Raw genomic sequence first — 25331 nt, 5'->3', positions numbered from 1 at the left:
GATATTTGGGGGAAAAAAAAATGTATGCATATCTGCCGTCTTGCCAACAGGATAGCATAAAACAACAAGCATTGGAAATGCAATAGGTCTCGCATTAGAAAAGTTGGAGTTATTGGTCTTGTAAATGACATTTTATTTATTTGTTGGTTTTAAAAATTGCTAAATTGATGGCTTTGTCATTTACAATGCCAATAGTTATAACTTTCGCGAATGTGACACCTATAGCATTTGGAATGCAACATGTTTTGTATTTACGTGACTTAGATGGCAGCTCTGGTCGTTAGGCCACATCTCTAGAGAGCAGGAGAGTGCAGCAGGGGAGAGAAGCACAGCAATGCAATAGGTCTCGCATTAGGAAAGTTTGAGCTATTGGTATTGTAAAGGACACATTTTTTATTCATGTGCTTGTTTTGAAAATAGCGAAATTAATAGCTTTGTTATTTACAATGCCAATAGTTTTATCTTTCGCAAATGTGACACCTATTGTAACACAATATGTGTTGTGAGGGTGAGTGAGGGTGAGGGTGAGGGGTTGAGGGTGAGGGGTTGAGGGTGAGGGGTTGAGGGTGAGTGAGGGTGAGGGGTTGAGGGTGAGTGAGGGTGAGTGGTTGAGGGTGAGGGGTTGAGGGTGAGTGAGGGTGAGTGAGGGTGAGGGGTTGAGGGTGAGGGGTTGAGGGTGAGGGGTTGAGGGTGAGGGGTTGAGGGTGAGGGGTTGAGGGTGAGGGGTTGAGGGTGAGTGAGGGTGAGGGGTTGAGGGTGAGTGAGGGTGAGGGTGAGTGAGGGTGAGTGAGTGAGGGTGAGGGTGAGGGGTTGAGGGTGGGTGAGGGTGAGGGGTTGAGGGTGGGTGAGGGTGAGGGGTTGAGGGTGGGTGAGGGTGAGGGGTTGAGGGTGGGTGAGGGTGAGGGGTTGAGGGTGGGTGAGGGTGAGGGGTTGAGGGTGGGTGAGGGTGAGGGGTTGAGGGTGAGTGAGGGTGAGGGGTTGAGGGTGAGTGAGGGTGAGGGGTTGAGGGTGAGTGTGAGGGTGAGGGGTTGAGGGTGAGTGAGTGTGAGGGTGTGAGGGTGAGTGAGGGGGTGAGGGGTTGAGGGTGAGGGGGTGAGGGTGAGGGTGAGTGAGGGGTTGAGGGTGAGTGAGGGGGTGAGGGGTTGAGGGTGAGTGAGGGGGTGAGGGTGAGGGGTTGAGGGTGAGGGGTTGAGGGTGAGGGTGAGAGAGGGGTTGAGGGTGAGAGAGGGGTTGAGGGTGAGGGGGTGAGGGTGAGGGGGTGAGGGTGAGGGGGTGAGGGGTTGAGGGTGAGGGGGTGAGGGGGTGAGGGTGAGGGGTTGAGGGTGAGGGGGTGAGGGGTTGAGGGTGAGGGGTTGAGGGTGAGGGGTTGAGGGTGAGGGGGTGAGGGTGAGGGGGTGAGGGTGAGGGGGTGAGGGTGAGGGGGTGAGGGTGAGGGGGTGAGGGTGAGGGGGTGACGGTGAGGGTGAGGGTGAGTGAGGGTGAGGGGTTGAGGGTGAGGGGTTGAGGGTGAGTGAGGGAGAGTGAGGGTGAGTGAGTGTGAGGGTGAGGGGTTGAGGGTGGGTGAGGGTGAGGGGTTGAGGGTGGGTGAGGGGTTGAGGGTGAGTGTGAGGGTGAGGGGTTGAGGGTGGGTGAGGGGTTGAGGGTGAGGGGTTGAGGGTGGGTGAGGGTGAGGGGTTGAGGGTGGGTGAGGGTGAGGGTGAGGGGGTGAGGGGTTGAGGGTGAGTGTGAGGGTGAGGGGTTGAGGGTGAGTGAGTGTGAGGGTGTGAGGGTGAGTGAGTGTGAGGGTGTGAGGGTGTGAGGGTGTGAGGGTGTGAGGGTGAGGGTGAGGGGGTGAGGGTGAGGGGGAGGGGGTGAGGGTGAGGGGGTGAGGGGGTGAGGGTGAGGGGGTGAGGGGGTGAGGGTGAGAGGGTGAGAGAGGGGGTGAGGGTGAGGGGTTGAGGGTGTGAGGGTGAGTGAGGGGTTGAGGGTGAGGGGGTGAGGGTGAGGGGGTGAGGGTGAGTGAGGGGTTGAGGGTGAGGGGGTGAGGGGTTGAGGGTGAGAGGGTGAGGGGTTGAGGGTGAGGGTGTGAGGGTGAGGGTGAGGGTGAGGGTGTGAGGGTGAGGGGGTGAGGGGTTGAGGGTGAGGGGTTGAGGGTGAGGGGTTGAGGGTGAGGGGTTGAGGGTGAGGGGTTGGGGGTGAGGGGTTGGGGGTGAGGGGTTGGGGGTGAGGGGTTGGGGGTGAGGGGTTGGGGGTGAGGGGTTGAGGGTGAGTGAGGGGTTGAGGGTGAGGGTTTGAGGGTGAGGGGTTGAGGGTAAGGGGTTGAGGGTGAGTGAGGGTGAGTGAGGGTGAGGGGTTGAGGGTGAGTGAGGGTGAGGGGTTGAGGGTGAGTGAGGGTGAGGGGTTGAGGGTGAGTGAGGGTGAGTGAGGGTGAGTGAGGGTGAGTGAGGGTGAGGGTGAGTGAGGGTGAGGGGTTGAGGGTGAGTGAGGGTGAGTGAGGGTGAGGGTGAGTGAGGGTGAGGGTGAGTGAGGGTGAGTGAGGGGTTGAGGGTGAGTGGGGTGAGGGTGAGTGAGGGTGAGTGAGGGTGAGGGGTTGAGGGTGAGGGGTGAGGGGTTGAGGGGTTGAGGGTGAGGGGTTGAGGGGTTGAGGGTGAGGGGTTGAGGGTGCGGGGATGAGGGTGAGTGAGGGGTTGAGGGTGAGTGAGGGTGAGGGTGAGGGGTTGAGGGTGAGGGGTTGAGGGTGAGGGGTTGAGGGTGAGGGGTGAGGGTGAGGGGGTGAGGGTGAGGGGGTGAGGGGGTGAGGGTGAGGGGGTGAGGGTGAGGGGGTGAGGGTGAGGGGGTGAGGGTGAGGGGGTGAGGGGGTGAGGGGTTGAGGGTGAGGGGGTGAGGGGGTGAGGGGGTGAGTGGTTGAGGGTGAGGGGGTGAGGGGTTGAGGGTGAGGGGTTGAGGGTGAGGGGTTGAGGGGGAGGGTGAGGGGTTGAGGGTGAGTGAGGGTGAGGGTTGAGGGTGAGTGAGGGTGAGGGGTTGAGGGTGAGTGTGAGGGGTTGAGGGTGAGTGAGTGTGAGGGTGAGTGAGTGTGAGGGTGAGGGTGAGGGGGGCACAAGTCCTAACAAGGAAGCAAAGCAAACAGCTGGAGAAGAGAGAAAACGGCAGGAATCGAAGTAAAGAGGAGGATGCAAGGAGAGGTACAGAGGGAGTTAGCATAAAAGGAGACACGGCCGGCGGCCGTGAAACTGAAAGTACGGCCGGCCGGCCGTGAATAATTAGGGGATGAGCACACGCTGAGAAGCTGCCTTTGATGTGGTAATGTGAGGCAGGCAGGCAGGCGGCTGGTGGCATTGTGCACGCGCTTTTTAGGGCTTGCGCTTGCGCAATGACCTAAAAAGCACATGCACTTCAAGAAATCGCCAGTGGAATCGTGCTTGGGTAAACGCTGTTTAAGCCCCTATAGAGCTTCGCCAGCTATGCGCATGCGCACAGCAGGCGAGCCCTAAAAAGGACCGTGCTGCCCCTGTGATGTTCTGGTCGAAACCAAGAATGACAAATGGTAAGGATAAAGAAATACTGGTTTTAATAATTGAATCCAAAGTTACTTTGATCTCCATCCAGTAAGTAGTTATGTGGGGGCAGTCCCAGAACATGTGTATGTCAGAAGCTGCTAACAGTTGGCATTTATTACAGCATTTCCCCTCTTGATATTTGGATAGACGTAAAGGGGTGAGATATGCCCGATGTAAAGTAAACAGGTGGTTTCGTCTAAGCCAAGCGGGTTTAATCAATTTATACAGAAGGGTAAAGGATTCTATCCACCTGTCCTCATCCAATGCCGCAATTTCTCTACCCCATAGCTCCATTGGGAGATGAAGGTCCCCATCTATCTCTTCCAGTATGGACCAATACCAAAGGGCCACCTCCTTACCTCCTATCTATTTTTCGACTAGCTGTTGTTCTAGAGGGCTAATTCTACCGATATTAGGGTCTTTCCTGATTAATTCTCTGGCCCAGCTGCTAATTTGTGTGTATTTAAATCTTGACAGTGTCCGCCCTGCTTTCTCCCTAAGGACTTCCCACGGTATCAAGATACCTCCATATAACAATTCACCCCATCTAGTAAGCCCAGCTGTAATTAGGGGGGTTGCCAGAGAATCTTGCAGGCACAGTGGAAGCCCAGGGGAGTCCCAAATTTGAGCGTGATTAGAGTAGTACGCCAACCCCACTCTACGTTTAATTTGTACCCATGACTTCAGTTGTGTTAGTAGAGTCTTCAGCCTCACCTTCTTGAAAAACTTTCGATCTCCGAACTTGAATAAAAACCCGTCTAGTGGGAGTTTTGCCCCTACCAGCATAGCTTTAAATAGCTTCCCATTTGAAGTAAGATCTGGTGACTTCAAGAGCATTCTTGAGTGGGAAAGCTGAAATGCCCAAGAATAGTACTGCAAATCTGGGAGGGCCAATCCACCTTTTTCCCTCCTCCTCCTCAGTTTTTTCCAAGCCAACCTCGTGGCTTTGTAGCCCCAAATGAAAGAATGTATTTCTTGTTGGCACTTAAGAAGTTGCTTAGAGTCAAATGCAATGGGAATTGTGTTAAAAATAAAAGTCAGTTTCGGAAGGATAGACATCTTTACGATGTTAACCTTCCCAAAAATTGATAATCTAAGACCTACCCAGGATCTCAAAAGGGCCCTGCACTCTTGGCGACCAGGTCTAAGTTTGCTTTTGCTAAGACTTCGATATCTTGTGTTATTTTAACTCTGAGGTAACGTATTGAGCGAATTGAGGGCGTCACCCCAACACCCGGATTAGCAATGTTCCATGTCATTAGCTCAGTCTTATCGGCATTAATGTCGTAGCCTGAAATACTTCCGAATTCCTTGGCTTTTTCGACCACTATGGGAAAAGCATTTGCTGGATCACTGGTATAGATTACAATATCATCAGCGTATAGCCCTACTTTCTTTTCCCAGCCGCCAAATTTAAATGAAGAAATTCTTGAATCGTCCCTAAAAAATTGTGCAAGTGGCTCAATGTATATGTTAAAAAGTAAAGGGGATAGGGGACACCCCTGTCTTGTCCCCCCTAGTAATCAGAAAGGGCTGGGTACATACACCATTAACCATAATACTTGCACTAAGATTTGCATAAAGGAGTCCAATTGATCTCCGAAAATTTGGGGCAAATGCGAATTTCTTCATGGTTTCAGCTAGGTATGTCCAATTTACTCGATCGAACGCTTTGGTAGCGTCGAGAGTCATAATGGCCAAAGGAAGAGAGAACGTAGAGGCTATATCCACTGCCCCAATTAAGTCATATGTAAGGTCCGAGAGTTGTCTACCCTTAATGAAGCCCTTTTGGTCAGTATGGATTATTGAGCCAACCTCACGTCCCAACCGGTTTGCCAACACGGCTGAGAAAAGCTTATAATCGCTGTTTAGCAGCGAGATTGGCGTATATGAGCCACACTTAGCTGGGTCTTTCCCGGGTTTCAGGATCAGGACAATAATCGCCTCGCCCCATGATTTAGGAGGGGTCACACCGTTTATTAAGATGTCATTAAAAAGCCTGGTCAGTACCGAAACTATTTCAGGTGCTAGGACGCGTAATAGTTCACCAGGGAGACCATCCGGGCCAGTTGCCCTACCCCTCTTCACCTTTTTGATACTTTCCCTCACTTCTTCCTCTGAAATTGGCCTATCAAGACGATCTCTTTGTTCAGAGCTAAGAATGGGAAGAGTAATCTTCTCCAACCATCTGGATTTTGAAATTGGGTCCTCCAAGGTCTCTTCCTTATATATTTGCTGGAAAAACTCCAAAAATGCTTCTCCGATATCTTTGACAGACGATCTTTCAAATGTCTCGCCCTCTACAATAATATGTTTTATATGTTTTTTTGCCTGCTCCGATTTAATTTTCCAGGCGAGGACCTTTCCTGCGGACTCACCGTATTCAAAGTTGGAGAGCTTACTTACTTCCCATCTCAGTGCAACCCTTTCCTGGAGAATATTTTCTAACTTCTCTTTTAGATCTTTACGCTGTTCTTGTTCCATGTTAGTCCCATTTCCGGAACCAAAGAGAGATCAGAGAGGATCTCTTATCTGCCAGGTCTCTGTGAGGATCTCTTATCTGCTGGGATCAGAGAGGATCTCTTATCTGCTGGGATCAGAGAGGATCTCTTATCTGCTGGGATCAGAGAGGATCTCTTATCTGCCGGGGATCAGAGAGGATCTCTTATCTGCCGGGGATCAGAGAGGATCTCTTATCTGCCGGGGATCAGAGAGGATCTCTTATCTGCCGGGGATCAGAGAGGATCTCTTATCTGCCAGGTCTCTGTGAGGATCTCTTGTCTGCTGGGATCAGAAAGGATCTCTTATCTGCTGGGATCAGAGAGGATCTCTTATCTGCTGGGTCTCAGAGAGGATCTCTTTATCTGCCGGGTCTCAGAGACTATCTCTTATCTGCTGGGATCAGAGAGGATCTCTTATCTGCCAGGTCTCTGTGAGGATCTCTTGTCTGTTGGGATCAGAAAGGATCTCTTATCTGCTGGGATCAGAGAGGATCTCTTTTCTGCCAGGGATCAGAGAGGATCTCTTATCTGCCGGGATCAGAGAGGATCTCTTATCTGCCAGGGATCAGAGAGGATCTCTATCTGCCGGGGATCAGAGAGGATCTCTTATCTGCCGGGGATCAGAGAGGATCTCTTATCTGCCGGGGATCAGAGAGGATCTCTTATCTGCCGGGGATCAGAGAGGATCTCTTATCTGCCAGGTCTCTGTGAGGATCTCTTGTCTGCTGGGATCAGAAAGGATCTCTTATCTGCTGGGATCAGAGAGGATCTCTTATCTGCTGGGTCTCAGAGAGGATCTCTTTATCTGCCGGGTCTCAGAGACTATCTCTTATCTGCTGGGATCAGAGAGGATCTCTTATCTGCCAGGTCTCTGTGAGGATCTCTTGTCTGTTGGGATCAGAAAGGATCTCTTATCTGCTGGGATCAGAGAGGATCTCTTTTCTGCCAGGGATCAGAGAGGATCTCTTATCTGCCGGGATCAGAGAGGATCTCTTATCTGCCAGGGATCAGAGAGGATCTCTATCTGCCGGGGATCAGAGAGGATCTCTTATCTGCCGGGGATCAGAGAGGATCTCTTATCTGCCGGGGATCAGAGAGGATCTCTTATCTGCTTGGATCAGAGAGGATCTCTTATCTGCTGGGATCAGAGAGGATCCCTTATCTGCTGGGTCTCAGAGAGGATCTCTTATCTGATGGGTCTCAGAGAGGATCTCTTATCTGCTGGGATCAGAGAGGATCTCTTATCTGCTGGGATCAGAGAGGATCTCTTATCTGCCAGGTCTCTGTGATGATCTCTTGTCTGCCGGGCCTCAGAGGATCTCTTATCTGCCGGGGATAAGAGAGGATCTCTTATCTGCTGGGATCAGAGAGGATCTCTTATCTGCCGTGGATCAGAGAGGATCTCTTATCTGCTGGGTCTCAGAGGATCTCTTATCTGCTGGGATCAGAGAGGATCTCTTATCTGCCGGGTCTCAGAGAGGATCTCTTATCTGCTTGGATCAGAGAGGGTCTCTTATCTGCTGGGATCAGAGAGGATCTCTTATCTGCCGGGTCTAAGAGGATCTCTTATCTGCCAGGGATCAGAGAGGATCTCTTATCTGCTGGGTCTCAGAGAGGATCTCTTATCTGCTGGGTCTCAGAGAGGATCTCTTATCTGCTGGGATCAGAGAGGATCTCTTATCTGCCAGGTCTCTGTGAGGATCTCTTGTCTGCTGGGATCAGAGAGGATCTTTTATCTGCTGGGATCAGAGAGGATCTCTTATCTGCCGGGGATCAGAGAGGATCTCATCTACCGGGGATCAGAGAGGATCTCTTATCTGCCGGGTCTAAGAGAGGATCTCTTTATCTGCCGGGGATAAGAGAGGATCTCTTATCTGCCGGGGATAAGAGAGGATCTCTTATCTGCTGGGATCAGAGAGGATCTCTTATCTGCTGGGATCAGAGAGGATCTCTTATCTGCTGGGATCAGAGAGGATCTCTTATCTGCTGGGTCTCAGAGGATCTCTTATCTGCCGGGTCTCAGAAAGGATCTCTTATCTGCCGGGTCTCAGAAAGGATCTCTTATCTGCCGGGTCTCAGAAAGGATCTCTTATCTGCTGGGATCAGAGAGGATCTCTTACCTGCTGGGGTCAGAGAGGATCTCTTATCTGCTGGGATCAGAGACGATCTCTTATCTGCTGGGATCAGAGAGGATCTCTTATCTGCCGGGTCTCAGAGAGGATCTATTATCTGCTTGGATCAGAGAGGGTCTCTTATCTGCTGGGATCAGAGAGGATCTCTTAACTGCTGGGATCAGAGAGGATCTCTTATCTGCTGGGATCAGAGAGGATCTCTTATCTGCCAGGTATCTGTGAGGATCTCTTGTCTGCTGGGATCAGAGAGGATCTCTTATCTGCCAGGTCTCTGTGAGGATCTCTTGTCTGCTGGGATCAGAGAGGATATTTTATCTGCTGGGATCAGAGAGGATCTCATCTGCCGGGGATCAGAGAGGATCTCTTATCTGCCGGTTCTAAGAGGATCTCTTATCTGCCAGGTCTCAGAGAGGATCTCTTATCTGCTTGGATCAGAGTGGATCTCTTATCTGCCGGGGATCAGAGAGGATCTATTATCTGCCAGGGATCAGAGAGGATCTCTTATCTGCCGGGGATCAGAGAGGATCTCTTATCTGCCGGGGATCAGAGAGGATCTCATCTGCCGGGGATCAGAGAGGATCTCATCTGCCGGGGATCAGAGAGGATCTCTTATCTGCTGGGATCAGAGAGGATCTCTTATCTGCTGGGATCAGAGAGGATCTCTTATCTGCTGGGATCAGAGAGGATCTCTTATCTGCCGGGGATCAGAGTGGATCTCTTATCTGCTGGGATCAGAGAGGATCTCTTATCTGCTGGGATCAGAGAGGGTCTCTTATCTGCTGGGATCAGAGAGGATCTCTTATCTGCTGGGATCAGAGAGGATCTATTATCTGCAGGGTCCCAAAGAGGATCTTATCTTCCGGGTCCCAGAGGATCTCTTATCTGCTGGGTCTCAGAGACGATCTCTGACCCATCTATTTGTGGAAGGATCTTTGGTTGCACAGATCTGAGTGTCTCTGGTCCCACTGATTCGAAGAGAGGATCTCCTGTCCGCTGGGTTCAAGACAGAACTTCTGTCCCTGGATCTGAGAGAGGATCCCTCGTGCCCCCTCTTGAGAGAGGGTCTCTGCTCCCCTGTTTTTTATAATCTCAGACCTGGTGTGATGTGGACCCCTCAGTCACTCCTGTTAAGGGAGTAAAAGAGGATCTCTTCGATCTGGTGCATACGCGAGATCCCAACTCCCTCTGTAAGCAGAAAACAAGAGGATCAGAGATCCCCCTCCTGCGATCACAGCTCAGTTTCTTTACATGGGGCCCTCTGCCCCCTCGGCCCCCTCGGCGCTCATTTAGTTACTAAATGGAGACTTTTCATTCACTTTTTAACAGATTCACAGCATAACATAGAAGTGAATCCTCACTTCATATGTATCTTGTTTTAGGATTAAATGTTGTTTCCTTTCCCCGCCTTTGAATCTATTTTTAAACTCTCATCAAACAATGTAAATGAAAAAAAACATACGTCCACTGGAAAACACTATACTGTTCAGACATATGATAAAAGCTCCCCATACCTCCTTTTTAAGGACGTGCGTGCATATATTATAAATAATTGATGTACTAATAGTATTGATTCACACACAAAGTAGGATTAAATAAATGAGAAATGATCAACCTTCACCTGGAGAATCAGGGGTTTAAGTTTATTTACCCGGGTACCATTGGGTCAACTGGTTGCCTAGATGTATATGTGCCCCTCCCCGCCACTTGCTGTCAGCATGGATATCAATTAGGGATAGCATTAGCTACAACTCGCTTGACCTCTGACTCGCACTGACGTTGACCTCTGACCCCCTGCTTCCAAGGGTCAGAGGTCAGCAGCAGTAAAAGGTAAGCGGGGTCGAATGACTTCCTGTTCTACTGCCTACCCTTCCACCAGCAACCAGGAGTCTGATGAGTGGCAGAGGGTGAGACAAGGGTCGAGCTCGTGATGTCAGTGGGGTCAAAGGTGAGCGATGTCCCTGAGCTATCCATGGTAGTCAATTAACCAAAATGCCAGGGGTAGCAGAAGTGACATCACGCGCCATTTGACCTTTACTTTCACACACACACATGCACACATGCACACACGTTCTCTCACATACACACTCACACCCTCAATCATACTGATTTTTTTTTTTTTTGCTTACCTCAGCTACCAGATAAGGACATATTCCAGCTAATTGTAATCCTTTTCTATTACACAAATAGTGAATAATATTATTCTCTATTTGTGTAGTAAAAGTTTTTTTACAGAAAACCAGTAAAGTGGAGCCCCAACTGACGTCCATTAGGGCAAGCAGCCCCTGTGTTCCAGGCATGGATTTTGCACCTCTGAGGCCGGGGTCAGTGCCAGGGGTTGCAAGGGGCAAGCCAGGGGTCGCAACTCCGACCTCTGGCCACTCTTGAATGACATCCTTGGAGCTACCCCGACATTTTGGTGAATTGTCCAGCATGGCTTCCTGCAAAGAAGTGGGGGAGAGGGTATTGCTTGCAGAAAATGTCAACAGACCTGCTATGCCCCTTTCCTTTTCTCTAAACTAGGGGTGGGGGAATTAGCGTAGTCGTGCTACGCAAAGCTCTTAGAAACAGTAAAAAATCTCCGTGAGCACGCAAAAGTACCGCAAACGGGAAACATCATTTTCAACGAAGGCTTTTCTACGCGTGACGTTTACTACGAGGCACTTACCTCGCAAACGTCTTTTCCACGCGTATGCCTTCAACGACAGTCTTTGCCACGCATATACGTACTGGCTAGGGGGATTGGGGGGTTGCGGGGGTCGGCTGGGGGAGGGGCTGGGGGGGGCCTGGGGGGGTCTCCCCCCAGAAAAAAAAAAAGGAACGGGGCTGGGGGGGCCTGGGGGGTCTCCCCCCAGAAAAAAAAAAAGGAACGGGTTAATTAAATTTAAAAAAACGCACTTCAGTACCAACGAGGATGCCACACACGGCGTCAGAGTGTCAGTTTACTGCCCTGAGCTCGGCTCCCTTTCCCAGTGCTTACGATAATTAGACAAAGAAAAACCTAAATTAATTGAGCAGGCGTCGACGGCTTTCCTCCAGAGCGGGTTAATTACATTTAAAAAAAAAAACGCACTTCAGTAGCACTGAGGTAAAAGGAAAGTGCCTCCCCCAAAGACGTGCCGTTACGGCAGTCCTTTTTTAATTTTGGCAGACGTGTTTTCACGCTTGTTTCGATGGTGGATGGAAGGTACGGGCTGCTGGTGAAAGACAGGAAGGTGTCAGGTAAGAAAATAATCTTTAGCATTTGTGTTTGTGTTTAGGACGTAAAATTGCGTGGTATGATCCTTCGTTGCAAATTCCAGCGTGGTAAAGCCACTTGCGAACTAAAATTCGCGTGGTATTGCCATGCGTGGAACTTGTATTCGTGGTAACATCATATATTCTGGAATTAGCGTAGTCGTGCTACGCAAAGCTCTTAGAAACAGTAAAAAATCTCCGTGAGCACGCAAAAGTACCGCAAACATGCAGAATTGCTTGTTCCGTCCGTTCCCGATGCTTTTTTCCTGTTCGCGAACGCTGTTTGCGTGCTCGGGGAGAAATATCTTGCGAACACGCATTTTGAAAGCACGAACAAGCAAAAAATTCCACGAAGCCACAGAATTTTGGGCAATTTCGTATTCTACGCGGAACACGAAGTTTCCCAAATTCCGGGAGCGGAATGGAATTTGCCGCCCAGGTCTACTTTAAACAGGGGAACACGTGGTCAGCTTAAACAAGGAGAGCAGGGCTCTGTGATCCTCTTTTGAGCCAGACATTCTTTCTGGGGGCTGGGACTACCACGTCCACGCACAAATGGGCCTAGGAAACTTGCCAGCTATGCGTGAACCCAACGATAAACTTAATCATACAACAGCTACTTGAATGCGGGGGCTATGCTGTAATGTGTGGTGTGAATAAATATATATATTTGAGAGACACTCCATGAGAGGTCTATTTTCCTCTGTTTTAGAGCCATAACTGAAGTTCTAGGCAGCGTGAATTGCCAGCCTGGTGTTGGCAGACGTGGAGCATGGGCGGAGTCACACATACTACCTGTTGGAGTACCCCAGGAAAACACTCCGGTGTCGAAACACAGCTCAGTGTACAGTCTTTGGCACAGAAATAGTCAACATTAGATTCTCTTAACACAGATACAAAAATCTTCTCTTAAATCCACAATACCATCCTTGTACATCAGAAGCGTCGGAGAAAGTCTTGTTTTTTGTGTTGTGCCAAATTTTGGACTTCTATTTCACATGGGAAAACTTTTCATGCAACAAAAAAAAGTGTTGTGGGAAAAAACTTGCTACTTGGCCAAAAACACTGATCTCTGAGTTATGTCTTCAGTAATATAAATGAACAAGAATTGACAAGGCCAGTAGGTTTCGTCATGGTGACCAAATGGTTTTGGCAATGCTCTACAGTGTTGGATTTTTTTTTCTGACGCTATGTGGCATCGTCAAAATAACGAACTAAATATAAAATGTGCAATACTGGCAGGTATATAATTCTACGGGTGCACCAGTGCGTCAGAAGGCATGCTCGCTTCAGAATGACACAGGCGCCATATGCTTAAATCGTTTTAATTTACCAATCCAAGATGGCGGATGTCACTTGGTTCAGTAAGTACCAAATAAAGTTTCTTTTAGGGCAAAAGCGCAACAGAGGAGTGAAAGAGATGGAACAGGAGAGAGCGAAGAGGGGAAGGCATTACACGAAAGAGACCGCAACCCGGGGGGGGGGGGGGGGGGCAGGTGAAGAAGCACACGTGGAAACGAGAACACTGTATGGACTGTTGGACAGAAGAACAACCAGTGCAAGGGTGGAGGAGGAGCAAACAAAAGAGCGAGAAGCAGACGGAAATCAGTGCAGCGACTTTGGGAGAGGGACATGAGAGCAAAAAACAACACTGATTACAAGGGAGATAAGTACATGAGAAAGAAACAGAGCAGTGATGCACATTTGCACGGAGCACGCGGGGCAAAAATCAGAGAGGTGGAGAAGACACATGCACTCTCAAGGAGTGCTTAACCAAGAATTAAAAAGGTTCCCTAAAAGTGAGCAGTGGAAGGATAGAAGTCAGCCAATCAGAGATGGTAAAGAGGTGATGTTCATGGGAGGTGGGATAAAAACAAGATGGGCAAGCTGGGACAAGAAAAAACATCAAAGATGCAAGCAAGTGAAAGTAATAATAAGTCAATCCACGGTAAGCAATGGGTGGTCCGAAAAACTCCAGCAAAATCCACTGTTGCTGATCTTTCCACTCACGTTGTTGTAAATTGCAGCCTTCGTAAAGTTTGCCTAAGGATATTTTCATATACATTGACAGAGTTTGCGGAAGTGAAGTGTCGGGGACTCACAGCCCTCGTCACTACACCCATCCTCGCCAGCTCTCCAACCCACACATCAGAGACTCATTTCTTTAAACTCAGTTGAGTGGCGGCTGCTCTGTCAGGGGGTTGTGGGGTAGCCGCACCACGTGTGATGACTGCTACTGTGACAGTAAGAAAGATGTCCACCCTGGACTACTCAGGTGGGGCACACGGCAGCAGGGTTCCTCATAACGACGGCTGTAGCTGTCATTGGTGCAGCATGCTCAGTAGCACCAGGGTCCATGGGTGGAAAGAACCCCCCACACTCCAATTATTGCAGTTGTTTACTGACCAAACCAGGGCAAGGGGGCATTTTCTTTGCTATGCCACTGTTTCCGGCCAGACAGCTGAAGACGGCTGGAATGCCAGAAACCGGTCCTAGGAAGCTTGTTTCCGGTCCAGGGAAGGCATGGTTTGGCAGTTCGGGCTGAACTGTTCCCATGAGGCACAGGGTCAGACTGATTTGCATATAGCCATGTCTGAACTGGGGTGGCAGAGTGGGCTAAAGAACGGTGATGGATCAAACCCAGATTTTTTGACTGGGTGTGAGTGTTTGATTGGTTCAGATGCTCCGTCCATCACCACCCCCTTTTGTACCGCACGGTTTGCGCCCAGGGCACATGACCTAGTACAAGCAGTGCCAGTAATAAAGCAATCGGGCGTGCTGTGGTGGTTCGCGCTGGCACTAGAGCGCGCTAAGTTACCTTTTATTCGCCTGCGCAAACCCAAGCATGGCGTAGTGTGAGTGTTGCGGAGGTTGATTGGAGCCATCGGACATGGACATAGTTACAGCCATTGTCTTGGTCACCGCCTCTTCTATGCCGACCGCACGTGTGCGAATGGAGAGCGCACCCGTATGTAACCCTTGTTTACATTCACAGGCAGCACCCAAGCGCCAGGGACAGTTAGGGGGCCTCAGTTTTCCATGTACAGAGATTGGCGACTTAAGCATCCCTCTTTCCAGTGGAAGCCCATCTGCATCCCTACTTCATTCTCTCATTGGTTGAGAGCAGACAGCCAGTCTGCCAACCTCAGCCAATCAAAGTCATTCCACTGAAGTCAATGGAAGGCAACAATTCTGAAGTTAAGGAAAGTGCATGGCCAGTGACCCCATTAAAAGTATTTAGCCTCTTAAGAAGGTGAAAATGAAACCAATGTGGGCGGGTTCCACCTCAGGAGCAGACCTCCCAACTCACCTGCCTTTGGTGAGTGCATCACTCCTGGGAGGGTGGGGGGGGGGGTTCATACCTGAGCCCCTGCCAGCCTCCCTGTGTCACCTACCCTGGCCCCCTTCCTGTAGAGCTTCCCAGACTCCCACTGCAGGGCCGAGGCTCAGACACTGAATAGTTCTGTCCAGACGTCTTACTGATAGTTTTGCAGCCAGAGAGGCCCTCAGAGGCCCACTTTAAAGTAATGTTACTTTAAAAAACATGACCTCACTAGAATTTATGTGAGTCCAATGCTTCAAAAGAGCACAAAGAAGTGACCCAGTAATACCTGTAAAATATATTCATCTAAGTCCAGTGCGCTTTGAAAAAAGGTGGAAATATGCCCAGAAAGGTAAAATAACGTCATTTTTGGATAAGGAAAACACATGGGAATCCCCCACTTAAGGGACAGTTGGAAGGAAGAGTCCTGGTGCTGGGAGGTCACCTTCCAAGGTGCCAGGATAGTTTGAGAAGTGTGAATGAGGGTGAGGTAAGATGAAGGGTCTTGTGGCGTGGTGCCACCTGGCTGTGCCCCACTCATTATACTAACCTGCTCCCCCCCCCCCCCCCCCCCCCCAACGCATCAGATCATGGCCAATAGGCGGGGAAAGGACCACGTCATTATATGGCGGGCTGAAGGGAGATCCAGGGGCACACAAAGACAAAGAATGCCAAGAGATGGGATCTGTGGGCACAGGTTGGCACTGATGGGTTTACGAAAATGAGAACTTGAAATACGAGAACAAAATGAGAGGTTTTTCAGGAAATAACCGTAATTTGGGAGCACGTTTATTTACTAGAAAGGAAAAACTGGCATTAAGGTACACATGTGTGCACCTTAAGAACATGACGCGCTGAGGCCCTATTATGTATAGGGCGCAGTTTACCTATTTGCGCTATGGCGAACCATAACACAGGCGCAAGCAGGGAAGGTGCGCCCTTTTAAAGAGAATGGGCTGCCCCCAGAGCAGCTGTGAACTCGTGCGGCCCCCAGGGCAGCGCATTCATGTGAAAAACGGAGCGGCCGCTTTAAAGCCGCTTTGTGTTTTCACAGTGCAGGCGGCAACTTGCCTGGACTTTTAAAGGGGATTAGAGGTCCTTTTCAGGTGGGTGAGGTCAGTGACTGCACTCACCTGCAGGGGATGTCTGGGGGGTCCATGGGACCTCCTTTCTCCCCTCCGGAGGGCTGCTCTCAGGGGGCGCATTAGCAATGCGCTACCTTTTAGGCCTCCTGAGAGCTTCTTTGCCTCTGCGCCCACGTCTGTAATACAGTGCGGGTAGAGGCAAAGTAATTCCCTCATTTGCATGGGACATGCCCACATGCAAATGAGGGAACGCCCCCTGCAGACAGCGCCAGTGCGATCTGTATTACAGAAGGGGGCATCCAAGAGTCTGCTGCCCCTTCTGTAATACCAAAGTGTCCCGGGGCGTGCAGAGCGGGCACAAATGCCCGTTGCGCCCCCGGGGCACTTTATGTAATACGGCCCCCCATGTTTCAGGTCAAAATTATTTTTGCTTACTAAAGAGGAAAGCTTGTGTTCCGCGGGGAGACCGCGTGTTCCAAGAAAAGGACATGGTGTGCTGAACTGGGATAAAAGGAGCATTTGCAAAATATTTCAAGAAGATATTAAAGTGATAAATCAAACTGATTTGATATCGGAATTATGCTCAAGATGTGAATCCAGAAAAGGTTCACGCTGCAAAACGAAAGCTTTTTACAACCTTGTTATTCTATAAAAATTGCTGCATGAGGAAGAGCAGCAAAAATCAGTGTAAGTCTGCTCTGATGTGTGAGCCAATAAAATCCGTCTACTCTACTTAACCAAGGTATGAATATGTGGCATCGGTGCGCCACTCTCCTCTTCAAAGTGAGTCCTAAATAAAACATCTACTTGGAATGGGCATCATTGCAAATGAAAGGCAGTGGAAAAGAGAAGTGAGGAGAGATGTTTTATATTTTTGGGGAAATTAAATTCAACTGTGTTAAATTGCAGGCCCCTACAAGTAAAGTTAGTGGTAACTGTCAAGAGATTGGTTGGTACAAGGGGTCTAGCTGAATGCAAGGCACCATATCCAGTACCTCTTTCTCAAGCCCACACCCTCAAGGTCTGAGTCGAAGGTCAGTCTGAATAACTCAGTTTTGAAGTATTCTGAAGAGCAGTTTCAGGCCCCTCAGACCACCTCCATCGCCCCACCCAGCTTCTACCCCCCCACCCCCAAGTTAGGCTCAAAGCTTTGGGCCTTGAATTGATAGGGAGCTACCTCTCTGATTTGCAGTACAATTTTTTGCGATATTTGGTCATTTTCCAAGAGAGCTTACTGACCATCTCTTCTTTCACCATCTCTTTGCTGAGCTGTAAGTTGACCACTGAGAGTTTCACGTTTGTCCTGCCTGTTTGAACACATTCTTCACTCTTTGTGAAGCCTGAAAACTCAGTCCAAGATGCCATAAGGAAACAGGTGTGTTAAATAAAAAAACTGTAAACATGGGTTAGTATTAGGCCTGTGCGGTAAATTCCGTTCCGCTCGCAGAATTTGCAGAATTCAGGTAATTTTACGTTCTGCGGAGAATGCGGAACCGCCAAAAATTCCACGATCCGCGACGTCGCTGAATTTTTTGCTTGATGGCGCTTACAAAATGCGTGTTCGCGAGATATTTCCACCCGAGCACTCAAACAGCGTTCGCGAACAGGAAAAAAGCATTGCGAACAAGCGGAACAAGCAATTCCACATGTTCACGGAACTCTGCGTGTGCACTGAGATTTTTTACCGTTTCACAGAGCTTTGCGTGGCACGACTACGCAAATTCTGCCCTCCCCTAGTAAGCATTCTGTTCAGTGTATCATCTGTTAAAAGTTTCCTAGCAGTCTGAGAATCAGTGGAAGAGACAAACCACCCCAGATCGCTGCACGTGCTCCAGTGAAAAGGATTTTCAGAGCATTATGCAAACATCTGTTACTAGCAAAAACAAAAGCCATTTTTTATGTCATTTGGTGGAATCTGGCGCACTCTTGTGGTCATTTTGAGGTAGAGGTGTAAGGCAGCTGGTTACAACGGCCTTATGTTACATCGGCACTGCAAACTGTAGTTTATTAATGTTACGAGCACGTGCCGCAGGGTTAAGAGAACCAATATGGACAAAGAGCGGCTGACGACAGCGGCGACACTGACGTCTGATCACTTGTCTGAACCATATCTTGGGAATTGCGTCCTGTCCAACTGCTCTGAATATTTGTCTCACATCCAGAGCTTATCACCAACGGCGGAGAAAAAAATTACTATTCACATGCCAGTGGCGAACAGGCGTTGTGAATCAGGACAGATTGCGGTGCCTTATCAGTTTCCGCTGCCGGTCATTTTTCTTATTCCTGCGTCAAAGGATGAGGCATTGCGAGGATGTAGGACTGCACTAGGGCCCTGTGGGAGCAGCATCAGTGATGCATTAATGCTCATGGGGTGATGGATGGATGGCGGAGGGAGCAGGAAACAGCAATCTATGGAACAGAACCCTGCACCAGTCTTCAGAATATGAGAAATGATTGTTTTGTACTTTATATAGCACTTCGACGTCATTTATCAGACACTTTGGAGTGCGCTGAAAGTCTTGAGCGAGAGAAGTAGAACAAGGGAAAATGGGGAACATAAGAAAAGAGGGTAGGGAGTGGGATTAAAAATAAAAGTGTGGGTGAAGGGGCAGCGGGCTTGGCAGGGAGCATAGCTGTGACAACTCGGCCTGGGCGGTAAATTCCGTTCCGCTCGTGGAATTTGGGTAATTTTGTGTTCCACGGAGAACGCGAAATTGCCCAAAGTTCTGCGTTCCGCGACTTCGTGAAATTTTTTGCTTGTTCGCGTTCTCAAAATGTGTGTTCACGACATATTACCCCCCGAGCATGCTAACAGCGATTGCGCACAGTGAAAAAGCATCGCGAACAAGCAATTAAGCCTATTCACGCAATTTCTGTGTGTTCGCAGAGATTTTTTACCGTTTTGCAGAGATTTGCGTACCGCGATTAAGCAAATTCCGCCCACCCCTAGACAACCCTAGAGAGGAAGATGAGGGGAGGGATGTGGGTGGACAAGAGGGTGTAGAAGTAAAGGAGAGCACAGGGGACCTGCACAGGAAGAGAATTTTTCTGCTAACTCATGAGTCACAGGTACATTAACATTTTGCGGTCCATGTGCTATCCAAGCCCCCGAAACAATCCCAACAGTTTTTAGGTCATTTGCTGTAATCTGATGTCATCTTGTAGCTTGCTGTGGTGACGAAATGAGGCAGCTGCCTACATTGTCCTAATGTGGCACCATCCCTGCTTTTGCCCCTTTCTGACCAATATATACACAACATGAGATGTGTATGAGAGCTGACAAGAGGGCTGGTGGGGGAGGGGCTAAGAGCATCGACACCCCTACACAAGGTTTGCAGAACTGTCAGTAGAATACATGGATTTTCTGTACGGTGCATATTACAACATGAACTGCTTCTGGGGCTTAAATAATATGGAGTAATACCCAGCTCAGTGGGACTTATCAACCTCTGAAGGATGAAAGGCTGAATAGTCCTGACTGGGATTTGAACCCGGAAATTGACAATTGCACACATCCCTGCGATTAATAATGAAATCACCGACCTAAATTACCCAGACTCTACACCCTATTCCCCCCAAAACACGAATCTAAGAACACAACATGTTAGGTCAAAACGACTCACGAATCTGCTTAGAAAAGATGGTAATCAGGATTGGGCCGCGTGGGTTGGGGGCCCTAAGCAGCTTTGGGTGGGTGCCCAGAGGATAGAGGTACAGACATGAAGAGTAAAGAGAGAGGACAGATGTGTTGAGTCAATGGACTGAAGGCTGGTAGGGAAAGATACCCACCAGATAGCATGGAGACGAAAGTGAGCACTACAGGGGGTATTTAAAGAGGAAGGGGCGGGAGAGGAGTTGGCCTAACGGCTAAGGCGCTCGACCTCGGACCTGGGGATCTGGGTTCGAGTCTCGGTAACGACGCCAAAACCTCCTGTGATTCTGGGCAAATCACTTAATCTCCCCGTGCCTGAAATGAAAGTGTGTGTCCCCATGTAAAAAAAAAAAAAAAAACGTAACTTGTGCTATGTAAAGCGCTCTGATACCTGATTCGGGTCTAGTTCGCGCTATATAAAACTCTAAAAATAAATAAATTATAAAAAAAAGGGGCAACAGCAGAGCAACAGCCTGGGCAAGACAAATGCAGGAGTAAAATAAAGGGGGTCATTCCGTCCTCGGAGGACAATCCATCGAGGCAACGGAGACCCTGCGACCATCCACCCGCGGCCGATCTCTGGGCTACTATGAGCTTCCCACCATGCAAGTTGTTCATTTATGATAAAAGTGCTTTTACCAACACCACAGGGCTCTGGCAAGCAGAGTTTGTTTCTGAAAAATAAAAAACAATTCATGGCCTCGATGCAGTGGGAGTTTTATTCTTGCTTGTGTGGGCTATTGGTTCCTTTGCCTGGCTGGTTGGCCAGACAATGCTTAATTTGTAAACAAAAAATAAGTGCCACAGCTCCCGGATGTCACTGTAGCTTACACCACATATTGCCCCTGCCAGAGCTGCCAATGATAGTAGCAACACAACTACTAACCATCCTACAAGTGTGACAAATCAGACTATTTCTAGCCCCCAAAGCTATACGTATGGTTTGGACGGCAGGTAATAGTCATTTTTAATGTTTATTGAATTATTAGAACATTGGAATGTTGGGAGCTCCATTGAAAACAATGGAGTGCTCCGGGCTTATAATGGCTGGTAGAAGCCTGGAGCTCCAACATTCCAATGTTTCTTTGTTCACAGCTCTGGCTGTCAACAAAGGCTTCAGGGACCCTGAGGGGATTCCAATCCTCTCGCGTTCCCTTAAGGCTTTGTTTTATTTGTTAGAACATTCTGCCCTCTAGTGGCAGAATGTTCTAATAGCCTTATAGCCCTTCGTAGCTGGGCTATACCAGATATTAAAGTCCCTCTCCCTTGTTAAAGAGGGCCTTTAATAGCTGGCATAGCCTGCTACGGCAGGCTATAAGGCTATAATAATAACCTGTTGTCGTGGTCATCTTTAAATTAAGCAGACATCGCCACCTTGTGGCAGACTGACACAAGCGCTTGTGTTGACAATTACGTGACAGTATTAGGCACCAGAAACCACGGCTCAAATTAAGCACTGTTTGGCAATGTCTTGCACTATGGACCGAGCAGGGAGAAGCTGAAGGAAAGCTCTACACAGGGTGGGCTTCTTTATGCAGCCAGGGTGGGGGCCTGTGGAACGTGGGGCACTGCAAGGGACGGAGGGTCAGCTCCAGTGGTTCGCCCGCTTCTAAACACGGCGGGGGTGGGTAACCATGAGGTTGGTTTTGTAGGAGCTAGTTAAACAAGCATTTACAATGCAACGGTTTCGCCTTTGGAGAAGTTTACATTGCCAATAGTTTAACCTCTCGCAAATGTGAGAACTATTGTACCCTACGGACGACCTCAGCAGACAGCAATTACTACCACACACACACACACACACACACACACAGACACAGACCCAGCCCCACACACCCAGAGCCAGCCACACCCAAAGCCCCCCCCCCCCACACACACACACTGGAGCAGTCACACACACACACACACACACACTGGAGCAGTCACACACACACTGGAGCAGTCACACACACACACACTGGAGCAGTCACACACACACACACACACACACACACTGGAGCAGTCACACACACACACACACACTGGAGCAGTCACATATACACACACACACACACTCTGGAGCAGTCACATACACATGCACATACTCTGGAGCAGTCACATACACACACACCCAGGAGCAGTCACACACACACCCCCCCAAGAGCAGTCACACACACACACACCCCCAAGAGCAGTCACACACACACACACACCCAGGAGCAGTCACACACACACACAGGCGAAACCTAAAAACCTCCCGCCCATGCTCATTACTTGATAAACAGTACCACCTCCGCCCTCCTACTTGCATTGACAGAATATCACGATACATTTTTTCATACCATGTTACATGTATCCCCAAGTTTTGGTTCATCCACATGAATCTCGTGAACCTACCAGGCACTTTAAGAGAACGTATTTACACCGGACACCAGGGTTGGGGGGAGATTCATTTCTATTTAAAGGAGTCCGGAGCACCAACCCAGCAGTATTTCTTCCTCCTGTGACCGCCTGTTTACACCCCGAGGCTCGTGCTACGGTGAGAACACAGGGCAGCACATAGTATTAAACCTAGGCAGTGCACACTTCAAAAACGCCAGAATAAGGGACACCGGGCCTTTAAATTCATACCAGTTTCTTGCACATTTCTGTATACAATTCCATACAAGTAAGGCAAGAAAATGCCCACGCATGGGAATTTTGAAGGTCTGGTTTGATTACAAACGCATCTAAGTGCTGCACATAAAAATAACGTTTCAGTAAGACTCGGAAAACAACGAGGGGACCAGGAGATCTGAAAAACAGGCATGTTAAACGTTAATAAAAACAGAATGCACAAGTTCCAATAGCTTTACCATCTAAGACTGGCCAAAAGACAGTCACCCGAGAAATCCCCAGAGAGACCTGCTTCAAAGGAGGATGAAAACACAGCACAGCAGCGAGGGGAGCAGGCAACACTCCCACTGGGGGAGGCAGCCTCTGGAGTAAAAAAAAAGTGAGGACAAATTCAGAAGCTATGTTTTCAAGTCGTTTGAAAACTGATACTAAAAGGTCCTGTCGTGCATTTTCTGAGCACCAGAATTTCCCTTAAACCAGCTACCAACACTAGCCTCCCCGTTACAGAAATGTGCTTTGAGGGGAAAAAACGAACAGACAAAACATTTTGCACTGCCCACACATCCGAACACAGAATCAACTTCTTACATTAGAAAGCAAAGAGCACAAAAGGTAAGGCAGTTTTAGACAGCTCCGAGCAACTCTCTCCATAAACGTGAATCAGACTGGAGACCACTGTTTTGTAAGTGTCCAGCAACAACTGGCCGTGGGTGAAAAACAGTCCATTGAATAGGTGCAACCAGTTCGCCGCACATAAACCGCATGTGCTGCTTTAAGACTTCCACCCAAACGAAACCTACAAACTAAAGATGGTCTTAATTAACAAGAATCACCAATTACAAACACAATTCTTAGATTGGAAGTTACCATTAGTTTGTCATTTCCCATGTTCTTGTGTAGTGATACCCATGTTAGTACACTCCTCCTTTGCATCACCAGAGTACAGGCGAAAACAAAGACACGGACAGCGGGCGGAAGGGGGGCAAAGACACGGACAGCGGGCGGGAGGGGGGTGAAAAAGACACGGACAGCGGGCGGGAGGGGGGCAAAGACACGGACAGCGGGCGGGAGGGGGGCAAAGACACGGACAGCGGGTGGGAGGGGGGTGAAAAAGACACGGACAGCGGGCGGGAGGGGGGTGAAAAAGACACGGACAGCAGGCGGGAGGGGGGTGAAAAAGACACGGACAGCGGGCAGGAGGGGGGTGAAAAAGACACGGACAGCAGGCTGATTATGTTTTTTTTTTTTTTTCGATGGTGCAAAATGTTAGCTTTATTTCAGAAATGCTGAAATGTTTGCTGCTTTATGATGCTTGCCATCCCTGAAGATAGCGCAGAGAGGGCCAAGGCAGACTTTGACAGCGCTACTCGAATCTACACCTAAATGTGGGTTTGATTTGAACAAATGCACCGGATAAACCGGTCGAAGCATAGACACAGCTCTTCGTATCCTTCCAGAAAGCGCAGCCTCATTTCTACCGTCCCAGCTGCTCACAAAAGCTCCCCCGAAGCAAACAAAAGTGAGGGCAGATTAGGGAAATCTGATGGCGTTATCTGTCCGGTGGGCCCGCAGACCTCATAAGAAACGGTAAAAGTCCTTTCCAGCCGGAGGATTACACACAATTAGCCCGGGCAGCCTCCAAGTAGATAGGGCAGCTGTCTAGGAGGCAGTAAACCAGTAATTTGGTTAGGGCGATAAGAATTGGCCTCCATTTATTTGGCATAAAACGTGTTAGCCCCAAATTTATTGCGCATTTATCCCTCACTCATCTCTCGACCCACTTATTCCCCAATCAGTCAATTCAATGGGGAATCGCTCCCCAACAAAGGGGGCTCGATGCACAACTGTCGCAGGCTGATTATATGGAGGAGCTGCGGACCTGCGCAGGAGCTCCAAGCGCCCGCCCTGTGAGGCGGGAGAGCCCGGCCCCGGCCCGCCCTCTGCAGGGAGCGGGGGCTGGAGAGGCCGTTGCCGTTTGAAAAAGAGCAGGCTCCCAGCCCGCCTTTGTCATGGGATGGCTCAGCAGCTGCCGCCGGTGCACAGACCACAGTCAAACACACGCACACGCCTCCCTTCCCGGCCCCCACTTGTGACCGCAGCCCGCCTAACCCTCTCGTTCCGTGCCCCCTCCCAATATGAACAGAAGCCTCGGACATGTTTTAATGGAGCCCACACACGTTAACGGCCTCACCGGCACCACCCCGCTGTGTGTGGCCGCCTGCAACACCGTAACACTGTCCACGTCTGGCGCCCAAGGCACCTCCCTTCCCAATATGAACAGGAGCCTCGGACATGTTTTAATGGAGCCAACACCCGTTAACGGCCTCTCCGCGCTGTGTGTGGCCTGTCCGCACCCCAGTAGCACTGTCCACGTCTCGCGCTTAAGGCACCTCCCTTCCCGGCCCCCACTTGTGACCGCGGTTCACCTATCCCCCTCGTTCGGTGCCAACTCCCAAATCTGAGCAGAAGGCTCCGAAATGTTTTAATGGAGCCAACACGTTAACGGCCTCACCCCGCTGCGTTTGGCCGCCTGCGACCTCATAACACTGCCCACATCTCACGCCCGGCTGGGGCAAGCCTGCAAAATGTGTCCCCCCGCCCCCCTAATTTAAAAATATATATGTATATATTGTTTGAAAAAAGAGCGCGCTCCCTGCCCACATCATTGTCAGGGGCTCCCGATCGGACTCCGCAGCTGCCGCCGGTGCACTGATCACAGTCAAACACACACACTCCTCCCTTCCAGGCCCCCCACTTGTCACCGCGGCCCGCCTAACCCTCGCGTTCGGTGCCCGCTCGGCTGGGGCAAGTCTGCAAAATGTGTCCCATAAAATTAAAATGCTATACGTATATATATATAAAACAAAACAAAAAAAACATTAATATGGTCGGCCTCATGCTAGGCTTTGGGACATGGCAACATGTATGTGTACGGCCGAGAGCTTGGGCATGCCCTCCCCTACGAAGCTACGGTGCGGGCGCTGCCGCATCTATGAAGCCGCCAGAGTAACACCTCGGCACGGATACGCTCTTTGATGGAGTCTGTGGATGGCCCTGAAAGAGCCTTTGCCAGGCGAAAACAAAGACACGGAGAGCGGGCGGGAGGGGGCGAAAAGAAAGACACGGACGGCGGGTGGGAGGGGGGCAAAGACACGGACAGCGGGCGGGAGGGGGGCAAAGACACGGACAGCGGGCGGGAGGGGGGGTGAAAAAGACACGGACAGCAGGCGGGAGGGGGTGAAAAAGACACGGACAGCGGGCGGGAGGTGAAAAA

The 25331-nt window shown here is 49.8% G+C and overlaps 1 protein-coding gene across 1 annotated transcript in view; it reads right to left on the bottom strand.

Annotated features, from left to right (window-relative positions):
- Positions 1–25331, bottom strand: part of ARVCF (ARVCF delta catenin family member) — a 553290-nt gene that overhangs the window by 167639 nt on the left and 360320 nt on the right. The gene's annotated exons all lie outside the window — the stretch shown is intronic.

Source organism: Lissotriton helveticus, chromosome 11 (genome assembly GCF_964261635.1).
Source record: "Lissotriton helveticus chromosome 11, aLisHel1.1, whole genome shotgun sequence".
Classification (NCBI taxonomy): Eukaryota; Metazoa; Chordata; class Amphibia; order Caudata; family Salamandridae; genus Lissotriton; species Lissotriton helveticus.
Note: the sequence above shows the minus strand (reverse complement) of the source record. Positions and strands in the feature narration are given on the sequence as shown.